The sequence below is a fragment of the Peromyscus eremicus genome, unplaced genomic scaffold, assembly GCF_949786415.1.
Source record: "Peromyscus eremicus unplaced genomic scaffold, PerEre_H2_v1 PerEre#2#unplaced_291, whole genome shotgun sequence".
NCBI classification, from domain to species: domain Eukaryota; kingdom Metazoa; phylum Chordata; class Mammalia; order Rodentia; family Cricetidae; genus Peromyscus; species Peromyscus eremicus.
This window is the reverse complement of record NW_026734527.1, coordinates 153,756-163,186: the sequence shown is the minus strand read 5'-3', so window position 1 is coordinate 163,186 and position 9,431 is coordinate 153,756. Positions and strand designations below refer to the sequence as shown.

Here is a 9,431-nt window from a genome sequence, read left to right as displayed (position 1 = left end):
TCATATCACACTTCCTCTCTCTCATCGATTGGACTCCTGGAGCTCCACCTAGTACATGATGATCCCCAATCTCTTAGCTTTTAGAACAAAAAAAGGGATATCTTCATGTCATGGAATTGCTTAGGCAGCATTATGACTGCAGTAACAACTGGCAATGGGTGAGTCTAATGATCAGTAATAGATGAAAGAATATTTAAATTTATCATAACACACAAATCACCATGTTAAATAACCTTCTCCTACAGCAGGGAAAATGATTCTTGGGAGCAGATTTGTTATTACGGATGAGGATGAAGGGGCAAAATGTGGGGAAGCATGTGTCTAGGAATGTAAATATGTTGATTATCAACAGACTTGGATTGTCAAATGCCACAGTATAGATAACTAATATGAAGGACATTGAATAGGAGAGGACAAAGGTACAGACAAGGGTCAAGATGGTTTTTGTGGCTCTGTCTTCAGGAGAGACTCGGGGGTGTGTTGTGCACTGTGGATGTGCTGTAACTGACTCTTGTGCCTACAGAGGATGCTCACCATGAAGACACTGGCCCAGATCATGAGACCCAAACAGAGACCATCAGTAAAACAAAGCAATGACAGGTTTAGGAAAGTTACAGTATTGTCAAAAACAAATGCTGAGCAGTACCCTAACTTGATTTTCTTGGTGAAGTTTTTGCTAGTATCAGGTCCCATCACATATATAGCTGTTTTGCTGTTTAGAAGCAGATGCACAAGCCAGCTGAGTGAGCAGGACCGAGCCATGTATTTGGAGACTCTGTGTTTAAGCTTCATCCACCTGGAGTTGCTGAGGCTGATTGTGATTGCTTGGAAGCTACTCAAGAGGCAGGTGCAGTGCAGGGAAATAGCCCGGGCCACTCGATTACTGTAGAGAGTGAGTTTACATAAAAGGTCACCCAGGAGATATCGCAAGCCCACCTGTACCATTATGTGAGGAATTACTCTTGAGATAATAACCAAGGAATTGGCTAAAGTCAGATGCCTTAAAATCTGGTCTTTGGGCATCAGACTTTTTCCAGTGAATACAGACATGATATAAGGAAGAAGAACTGACCAATTGCCAAGAATCCCAACAGCTGTTAGTGAAAAGAAAAGAATCCCCATTGGCAAGTTCTCAGGAAACATATTCTTTTCACCTGAGATAAATAAATTTAATCACATCAGTACAACCAGGAAGAAGACATTTAAATGTGTATTAATTTTTAGGAGCTTAAATTGTTTTATTGTCTCATCAGGCCAATTTTCTGTCTTAGCTCAAGTTACCCAATAAATAGGATACAATGCTATGATCAAACACATTGTGTGTTATCAAATGTGCGAGTAAAAAAAAGACAGAAATTGGACTCACAGTTTTCATAATTCCTCTAATGCTTCACAGTCTTCTCAGTTCCACTAATGCCTTTTTTCTAAATTAATATCCAATATATACTTCTAACATCCTGAAAGAATTGAGTGTATTAATGTCAACATTAGACTTCATTGCTTCCTGTAATGCATCTCTAATAGACAAAAGTGGAAATTTCACACTATTCCCAGAGACACAGAAACAGGTGAGAAGAAGAGTGAAAAGGGTAAATACACGTCAACACACAGGCTGAGAGAAACCAGAAAAAAGTGGAAAGAAATTCTGAAAATTTGAATCTGGTGAAAATTATTACTAGCATTGTTTTATTTTTAAAAATACAACCATTTATGTTCATATATCCCTAATTTAAAAGAGAGAGAAAAGGTTTTCTTCCTACGGGTCTCTGATTTTATTTTCAAAACACAAAAAATATGAAGTTTATAAGTAATTCGAGAATACCCAACTAGAAAACATTAACCATCCCTCTATAGGCAGAGTTATTAGCATGACTCTGTTACATATATTAAAATTTCAGTGCCTCAGCAATGTGAAGAAACAACATTAAATGTTATCAAGACAGATCTAACAGTCAGTTAAACAGACAGAGTCAGAAATTGTACTACAAATGTTAGGGTTCAAAACTATCAATGCTTGCACAGCACACTAGCGTGAAATTAGACAGGGAGAAGGGATAAGACAAAATACATTGGTTCACCGGGTAAAAACAGTCAGGCTATTAAACAGTGTTGGAAAATCAGGCAATGTAAGAGATACTGTGTTCAAACAAGACAGTTCCAATGAGTCAAATTTTGTGATACATGCCATATTTGGGTTAGTCATTTCATCAGTCTATAATGAATAATAAGCAGTTCATCCATAATAATAGGAAGTGGAAGATGTAAAGAGATAATGGAACATCTAGGAAGGAAAGACTTTGTAGATAGATAGCTCAATATGAAATTTCTTCAGCAATATGGAAGAAAAGCAATACAAGGTCCAAACAAGAAAGTGACTGCTAGTCATCTCTCTGTTGTAATTCCAAGGAGAATTCTCCATAAATTCATTTGAAAAAGCCAGAAATGTACCTTTCAGCCTGGGAATCAAGGGAGTTGGAGAAGCTGTGTCTGCAATCATAGAGAATTCACATACAGAGGGAAGCACTCAGAAGCAACAGTTCCCAGAATGCCCCCCCGCCCTGCTCCCCTTGCACTGTTCTTTGCTTGAGTCTGGCCCTGTCCAGCCCATGATGCTCTTTGTGTGATTCTGAAAGTCAAAGGACTCTCCATTACCTTTTAACTTGAACCCTGGGCTCATGTCCTAAATGTCTCCTGAGTTTCTGACTGCATCAGGAACAGTCAAAAACACACCAGTCAACAGTTAGCTTTCCTCTTCAGGTTTTCAATCAAGAAAATCTTCACAGTTCTAATCATGAGATGCTGAGGATAATAGTAACTGTGTATTCTGTACATCCTTTAAACTGGTGCAGAAAAGTATGTATTGTCCCAAACTTTTGTAAAACTAACTGAAAGAATTCTCTGTTGAAACACAGGAATTCTAATAGAGTCTGCAAAGAGAAGGAAGGGCCAGTCACACTGCATGTGCGATGATGCTCAATATTCACACTGTCCATTTAGTCACAGAAAAGCTGTGGTTTAAAGTAACTATTTCTTTAAGAAAATAAATCACCTTTTAGTTACTTAAAAGATTTTAGGAAGTCATTAATGGCTTACACACCTGTGATTTTAAGATTGGTAACATTGGGGGTTGGAGAGATGGGTTAGTATTTAAGAGATCTTGCTATTCTTTCAAAGAACCTGGGTTCTGTTTGCAACACCCACACAGAGTGCCTCACCACTGCCTGCAATTCTGGCTCCAGGAAGAATCTGATACCTCTGGGCTCTACTGGCTCTTGCACACATATATGAACATACCCACAAACAGATAGAAACACAAATACCTGTAATCTAAAATAATAGAAATAAATCTTAAAAGGAACATTTCTCTGAAAGGAGAGAAGAAGAGGAACAAGATTCAACCCTTAAAATGGGCTGAATAGATGGGGTAACAGGTAAGATCATTTGCTGCAAGTTTTAGGACCTGAGATAAGATCATACTGCCTACAAGATATTGCTGAGGGTTATTGGCCATCAGCTTAAAAAAAAAAACACACAACCTCCAGATTCAGCCAGAGATCTTGTTAAAATAAATAAGGCAGAGAGAAATGTGGAAGGATATCCAACCACTCCTCTGGCAGCCATACACATGTACTACATTCTCTATCATATATCTACCTATCTATCTCTATGTATCTATCTCTCTATATGTATCTATCTACCTACCTATCCATCAACTGTCTGTCTGTCTATCTATCTATCTACCTGTTTATTATCTATCATCTATCTATCCCTATCTATCTGTCTGTCTGTCTATCTGGATATTTTCATTTGCATGTATATTCATATTACATACAGGAATGAGTGGTGTCAATGTATTACAAGATAGGAAGGGACCCTTTGGAGCTTGTGGAAGGCACAGAGAGTGAAAGACAGGAGATTGTCCATCCTTTGCCAGCAGGAAATAGCTTCCATTTCATGTGAAATCCTTTTCATCAGCTTACTTCAATATTTAGTAATAGTAATTTCTCCATATTCCCTCTACTCATAGATTGTCCAGTCACCTGTGACTTGCTATAAAGAGAAAATGTACTTACACTGTTCTGTGAAACACAGAAGTTGTTGTAGTGAGTGTTGTACTGGGCGATTGAGTCTGTTTTGTTGCGATGAGACTCTGGTCCCTCCCTTAGCTTATAATTCCCTGGTCTTTTCCCTCACAGGACCTGTGATTTTCAACTCTAGATCCATAACCACATCTACATGGGGAATTAAGAATACCTTTTCAACAGCCTTGCTCCACTTACCTGTAAATGAAAAAGTCCAGATTAAGACAGCAAATCCACAGAAGCAATTATAAAGAGTTGGGAAAAACTTTTCTGTGAGTCCTTAGAGTTCTCGGGGTGTCACAAGGAGAGCCACACAAGTCCCATGCCTAGAGCAGAGGAGAGGGAACAAGGGAAATATGTGGCTCTGTCTGGATTTGAGCAGACCTGTCAGCTTTAACTCACCACCTAATATCTTAGGTGATGTCAGAAGTTAATAACCAGTACTAAGGGTCATTAAAACTGGAGATCCAGGAATCTTTTACATCTAACTTCTTTGAAGCTGCATTTTCTAAGAGCTTATTGTTTGATTGCTGTGCTGCTGGAGTACATTCATTTTCATGTCTGAGGAAACTCTAGTGCATGTATTTACAGTTATGTATTTGAACAGTTGATGTGTGGATTCCAATTTTGAGCTTGCCTAAATGAGGATTCTCTGAACTTCCTAGCAAAGGGATTCTATTTGCAATGTGCATGTATTTTGATGGCATATATTTAAGAAAGAATCATCAGTTTGGGGGGGGGTCTATGTTTATTTTAAACTATTTTCTTTATGATTTTAAAACTTCATATATGTAAGTTTTTACACAAGCACACACACACACATACACACACACACACACACACACACACACACACACACACACACACACGGTAGCCTGGTCATACCTATTCCCCCACCTCTTTTCCAATATATCCTCTCCAGTATATCTCACTGTCAACTTCACATCCTTTCTGTTTTTGTTTCTCTTTTTTCATGTGACCCACCAAGGCCAAATAGTACTACCGATAGCTCATGAGTATGGGTCATCACTGTGGTTTGGACAACTTAGTTCTCAAACACCCAAGGAAAGCTCACTCTCCTGCTCTTAGCACGGATCACTTGCCAATGGTGCCATATATAGGAGTGGGGCCTTAGTAACCCTTCCCCCATCCATGCTGGAATCTTCACTGGCTGGACATTGTGTAGATCTCATTCCTGTAACCACAATGGCTGTGAGTTCATATGGGAAGCAGGTATGTCATATATGGAAGACAGAATTTCATAGCTCTCCTCTGTATCTTCTAGTTTGTAATTTTCTTTCTGTTTCTTTTTATATGCCATGTCCCCTGCACCTGGAGTAATGGATGTCTATGGCTGAGTACTCACAATTCATTCTCAGCACTTGACTAGTTATGAGTTCATGCATTAACCACTACAAAAAAGAAGCTTCTCTGACCAAGGTTTAGTGCAACACAAATCTATGAGTACAAACATAAATATTTAAAAGGCAGCAGTTGGACAATATGACTACTTAACAAAACAGCTGTTGTAGGTTGCCCCATAGGGTCTATGATCTCCCAAGTCTTGGAGATTTGACCAGATTTGCAGGAATAGGCATGAATTCCCTCTTGAGACATTGGCCCCAGATAAAATCAGAAAGCAACTGGTTATCTGAGTAACAACCATGTCACTAATGTACCATTTGCACATCTTGCTTGGATAGGTCATTATTGTAGCCTGCAGGGTCCAGTGCTGAATAAGACCATTAATGTCTCTTCTCTCCCACAAGCTGATGTAGCACCTCAAGTACTATGCCACCTAGCCAACAGGAAATGAGTTTCCTTGTCAGTTCAAGATTGATTTTTCTATATTTTGCAACTAACCTGTATGGTGTACTCAGCAGAAGAGTCTTACCATCCACTTCAAGTAAGCAATCAAGAACAACAGCCATACCTCAATGGTTTGGGAGTCTCAGGAGTATAGCACACTTTCTTTTTGGACTATCTTTATACCCTCAGGCCACAAATAATGACCTAGAGATTTATTATTAATTATGAAGCTTCCCCTTAGCTTATGCTTTTTCACAACCAGCTCTTTTAATTTAATTAACCCATGTATTTTCTAATCTACATTTTGCCATGTGGCTCTGTTATCCCCTCTTAGTTGGGCACATCTGACTTGTTCTGAGTCTGCTGGCAAAATCCCAGTTTTCTGCTTCCTCTGCCTGGAAGTCCTGCCTATTCTCTACTGTCTACCTATTATCCATTTAGCTCTTTATTAAACCAATCAGAGCAACACATCTCTATGCAGGATACCAATATTCTACAACACAGGAGACTCTCCAAATAAAAAATAAAGAAATATATATCTCATCTAGAAGCAGAATATTTGTTTGAAAACCCATGGCTTCTGCTAAATCATGCTGAATATCTCTGTTAAAATTCCTTTTTAAATTGTATTTTCCAATCAGATTATACACTGGTGAATTATTACATGAGTTTCCCAAACATCATTAGTTTTGGTTGAATCACACCTCTCCCAAATAGCTCCCATTCCTCTTCTACCACCTCACTGGCACAAATGATTCAGAAGTACAACTTTACAACGTTAGGTTTAGGGTTCACCTAGGCTACTATTTCCAGAAATTATTGCTTCTGCTCTATTCTATTCTGTTTAGCTTCTCAACATGAGTTGAACTTCAGCCCATCTCAGCACATCCCTCAAACCCCAAATGCTCTATTTCCCAGCACCAACCCTTCATATAAACCCCGAATCTACTGATAAAACTATCTTCAACCTCATGCACCTAGAGGAATACAATAAAATACTCATTTCAAGATTAAAACAGACAGCCAGGGAACTCTGACTGAACATTCAGGAGAGGTTAGTCCATCTGATATATTTTCTCAGGGTCACCATTACTTCACCAAAAAGTAATCACAAATTTTCAAGTTATGTATAATTTGTACATATATGTGTTAAATGCTGGGCACTGCCTAACACTGCACACATTTCACAGACAATTTTGAGTGCTATCACAGGATAGATTATCAGTGGATTTATAAAGCCAGGAGCCAGTTCTATAAAGATGCTATTTCAAATGACTGAAATTCCTAGATACTTTGCAGTGTCTCCTACTTTCATGTAAGTCATTCAGTTGAAGGACTAAGACTACAGTCAAGGCTGTTCCTGTTGTGAAATTCATATAAAACATTCTGGTTGATCAGGTCTAAGGAGACAGAGTCATGATTGATGAAGGAACACATGAATATATTAGAGAAAATAAGCTACTAGAACATGTAAAAATAGTTTAAAATTTTACATTTTCTACAATGAAGAAAGTACAACCTGGAGGGAGAATTTTATTTCTGAGGAGAACGAAAGGGCTGGATGTGGAAAAACTTGTTTGTAGAATTGCAAATATTTTTAGGACTGATCAACCTGAATTATCAAAGAACACCATATAAAGAACCCGGATGGAAAAGATGGAGTAGCAGGTGACAAGGGTCCACATAAATATCAGAATGGATTGAATGTCTCTGGATACAGGGGAGACTCTAGGGCAGTCCTGGGCACTGTGAATATGCTGTCTCTGCTTTCTTGTGCCTGTGGAGGATGCACACCATGGTGACAGTAGTCTAGACCTTGAGACCCAAATATAGACCATGACTGAAGCAGAACAGAAACAAATACAGTGAATCTGTAATGGTTCCAGAAACAAACCCAGTACAGTATCCAAAACTGAATCTGTTGGTGCCATTCCTGCTCTTATGAGGATCTGTTACTCTCACAGCAGTTGTGATGTTGAGGATCAGATGCACAAACCAGCTAAATGAGCATGAGGAACCAATGTACTTGATGGCTCTGTGTTTAAGCTTCATCCATCTCGTGCTGCTGGGGCTGGTTGTGATTGCTTGAAAGCAGCTGAGGAGACACGTACGTGGTGCACAGGGAAACACCTTGGGGTACTAGAATAAAGTACACAACAAGTTCACATATAAAGTCATCCAGGAAAGATTTCAATCCAAATTCTGACACTATTTGTGGAATCCTTCTTGAGATAATAACCAAAAAGTTAGCAAAGATTAGGTGTTTTATAATCAGGTCTTTCAGCATCAAACACTTTTCAGTACACATCAAAATGAAATAATGAAGCAGAAGTGACCAGTTGCCCAGGATTCCTATGGCTGTCTGGGAGAAGAGGATCCCTACTGCTACATTCTCAGGAGTCATTCTTTCTCTATCGAGAAAAAAAAAGGATATGGATAAATTACTGATATTAAAGAATCAAGGGGAGGAAACTTGATACCTTATGTTAAGGAATATTTTCTGTTGAGATAAACAATGTAAATTTTAAACACTGAAGGCTTGAAACTATCCTGCATTCTCAACTTTGGAAACTTCTATTCATCAATCAAAAGCCTTTCCTTGTGTAGGCCAAATATTCCTCTTTGTGTTGGTATTGCTCAGTCTTTTTTTTTTTTTCATTTTCTAATCTTTTAAAAAAATATTTAAATTTATTTGTGTGTATGTGTGTGGGCATGTGTGTATGTAACCGTGTTTTTTAGTTCCTACAGAGATGAGAAGTGCCAGGCATTACAGGCTGTTGTGAGCCATCTGAAACAGATGTTGTGAACCAAAAGAAGTCTTCTACAAAACCAGCCAGTTATGAACTGCTGAGCCATCACTTCAGTCCCCTAGCACCTGGTATCTCCCTAGCCACATGATATCTCTTTCTATCATGATATCTCTTTCGTTGTTCTCCCACTCTGTCCCTGTTCCAGCTTATGTTCTCATCCACCATCACCTACCCTCCATTGCCCCCCATCCCCATTTTACTCATGGATGTCTCATCTATTTCCCCTTCCTATGGTGATCCATGTGTCCAGCTTAGAGTCCTCCTTGTTAGTTAGCTTCTTTGGAGCTGTGGGTTGTAGTCTGGTTTTACTTCGCCTTACATTTAGTATCCACTTATGAATGAGTACATACCATGTTTATATGTACTGCTGAGTCTGGGTTACCTCATTCAGGATGATATTTTCTAGTTCTATCCATTTGCCTGCAAATTTTATGATGTCATTGTTGTTGCTGCTGAGTAGTACTCCATTGTGTATATGCACTACATTATCTTTATCCATTCTTCAGTTGAGGGTTATCAAGGTGGCTTTCAGGTTCTGACTATTACAAATAATGCTGCTATGAACATAACTGAGCATGTATCCTTGTGGTAAGATTGAGCATTCCTTGGGTATATGCCCAAGAGTGGTATAGTTGGGTCTTGCGGTAGATTGATTCCCAATTTTCTGAGAAATCGCCATACTGATTCCAAACTGGCTATACAAATTTACACTTGCACCAACAGTGGAGGA

General features: G+C 38.8%; 1 pseudogene; it reads right to left on the bottom strand.

Annotated features, from left to right (window-relative positions):
- Nucleotides 1-202: 202 nt before the first annotated feature.
- On the bottom strand, nucleotides 203-1,179 carry LOC131901754 (vomeronasal type-1 receptor 4-like; annotated as a pseudogene).
- Nucleotides 1,180-9,431: the final 8,252 nt, after the last annotated feature.